At 44.8% G+C, this 2587-nt stretch overlaps 1 long non-coding RNA gene across 1 annotated transcript in view; it reads left to right on the top strand.

Moving 5' to 3' along the window:
* Positions 1 to 1274: 1274 nt before the first annotated feature.
* The window catches only part of LOC105531341, a 32439-nt gene continuing 31126 nt past the window's right edge, over positions 1275 to 2587 (top strand). Inside the window, exon 1 of the long non-coding RNA XR_001004784.1 lies at positions 1275 to 1521. This is a non-coding gene — a long non-coding RNA (uncharacterized LOC105531341). The remainder of the gene's footprint in view (positions 1522 to 2587) is intronic.

Genomic DNA, 2587 nt, shown 5'->3' with positions numbered 1-2587 from the left:
CCTATGATTGTGACGCTACACTCCAACCTGGGTGACAGAGTGAGACACTGTCTCTAAAAATAAAAAACAAAACAGGCTACCTGGTGAGTAGCATAACTCATGGTGGGGTAGAAATCAAGGCCAACATAGTATTTCTGTAATGACTCTGCTGCTTTTAGGTTGGGTTAGGCAATATCCTCTTGCTAAGATTAGTATCGACTCTGAGAAATACTTTATTCAGTTGTAAAGTCCCAGTTAAATTCCTTTGCACAACTGGAGAAATAAAACCTTTGATTAAAAACTAAAATTTCCCCAGCCCTCTAAAAAGGGATGGGGGAGGGGAGCAGGTGGAGAGGAATGTCTGATCTGTCATATTCTTTAGTCAGAGCCATAAACGTGTTTGGGTAAGACAATCTGATGTTCTGATAACGTTGATAAAAGTCACTTGAAGATTGGGTCACAGGAAGCCCAAGATAAATGCTGAGAGGAAACAGGTTCTTTTTGAAGTAGCCTCTTCGTAATCATTTTCCCACACATTCGTTCAACTTCCGAAAAAGGACTGAATACCTGATCTGCTTTGCAAATGAAACAGTTTAAGAAAGAGAAATTGAGATAATAATTAATAAATGTGTTTGGAAGGCTCCTCCAGCTTGCTTTAAGTTCAGGCTGCGGCTTCAGAACTGTGTTAACTTCTCCTGTAAAGACACAGGCTAACGGTGGTCTTCAGTGATTTTTACTCTACCTTGTTTTAAAAATGGATTCAAAGTGATTTATTGGAAAAGATTAAGACAGAAAATAACATTATTAGGACGAAAGAAGAAAGGGATTAGGAGGAAATGATGATCCAGAGAATAATAAGACTATAAGCAGGTCATCAGATATTATAGTCCTATCAGTGAAAGCACAGTGGAAAATGCATATTTTACCTCACTCTTTTTATACATGCAGGGAGAAAATAGTCTGATATAATAATCCGGTACTTAGCTTTAAAAGAAATTTTTCTTGGCCGGGCGCGGTGGCTCAAGCCTGTAATCCCAGCACTTTGGGAGGCCGAGACGGGCGGATCACAAGGTCAGGAGATCGAGACCATCCTGGCTGACACGGTGAAACCCCGTCTCTACTAAAAATACAAAAAACTAGCCAGGCGAGGTGGCGGGCGCCTGTAGTCCCAGCTACTCCGGAGGCTGAGGCAGGAGAATGGCATAAACCCGGGAGGCGGAGCTTGCAGTGAGCTGAGATCCAGCCACTGCACTCCAGCCTGGGCAACAGAGCAAGACTCCATCTCAAAAAAAAAAAAAAGAAATTTTTCTTGAACGTCTTCACAAGATCATAGGATGGACAATGTCTTCAGCAGCATCCCGACAACACAGGCAGTAACAGGTTTGTAAGGCAGTGGCTCAATGGTATTGCTTGATGAAACTGGATACCATAGCTCCAGAACTCAATTGGAGAAGAGCGGCAAAGGGGGCAAAGGCAGCACAATTTATTATCTTGTACATGCCAGGGCAGGCCTTTAATTCTGTCTTCATGTTCTACACACAGGTAAGAGTTTTACATAAGCTGGAAGTGGGGGAGAGGAAGACCCCTGGAATGGCCAGAGGAGTTACTGCCCCTACAAAAACCACATTTTAAAAAAGTCACTTGACGCCAGGTGCAGCGGCTCACGCCTGTTATCCCAGCGCTTTGGGAAGCTGAGGCGGACAGATCACGAGGTCAGGAGTCCGAAATCAGCCTGGCCAATATGGTGAAACCCCATCTCTACTGAAAATACAAAGTAAGCCGGGTGTGGTGGTGCGTCTGTAGTACCAGCTACTTGGGAGGCTGAGGCAGGAGAATCACTTGAACTCGGGAGGCGGAGGTTGCAGTGAGCTGCGATTGTGCCACTGCACTCCAGCCCGGGTGACAGAGTGAGACTCCATCTCAAAAAATAAAAAGTAAAAATAAAAAATTAGCCAGGTGTGGGGGCATGCACCTAGTTACTCAGGGGGCTGAGGCAGAAGGATTGCTTGAGCCCAGGAGTTCAAGGGGGCAGTGAGCTATGAACGCACCACTGCACTTAAGCCTGGGGAATAGGGCAAAACCCTGTCTTTAAAAACAAAGTCATTTGAGACACAAAATTACAGCTAGATAGAAGGTCTAGTGTTTTTACAGCACTGTAGAATGACTATTCGAATAGCTAGAAAATACTGAGTGTTCACAACACAAGGAAATAATGTCTGAGAAGATGTACATGCTAACTACCCTGATCTGATCATCATATATTGTATCAAAACATCACAATGTACCTCATAATATAATTATGTGTCAATTAAAAAATAAAAATTTTAGGCCGGGCGAGGTGGCTTATGCCTGTAATCCCAGCACTTTGGGAGGCCGAGGCGGGCGGATCACGAGGTCAGGAGATCGAGACCATCTTGGCTAACACGGTGAAACCCTGTCTCAACTAAAAATACAAAAAATTAGCCGGGCATGGTGGCAGGTGCCTATGGTCCCAGTTACTCGGGAGGCTGAGGCAGAAGAATGGCATGAACCCAGGAGGCGGAGCTTGCAGTGAGCTGAGATCGCACCACTGCACTCTAGCCTGGGTGACAGAGCAAGACTCTGTCTA

Source organism: Mandrillus leucophaeus, unplaced genomic scaffold (assembly GCF_000951045.1).
Source record: "Mandrillus leucophaeus isolate KB7577 unplaced genomic scaffold, Mleu.le_1.0 Scaffold88, whole genome shotgun sequence".
Lineage (NCBI taxonomy): Eukaryota > Metazoa > Chordata > Mammalia > Primates > Cercopithecidae > Mandrillus > Mandrillus leucophaeus.
Note: the sequence above shows the minus strand (reverse complement) of the source record. Positions and strands in the feature narration are given on the sequence as shown.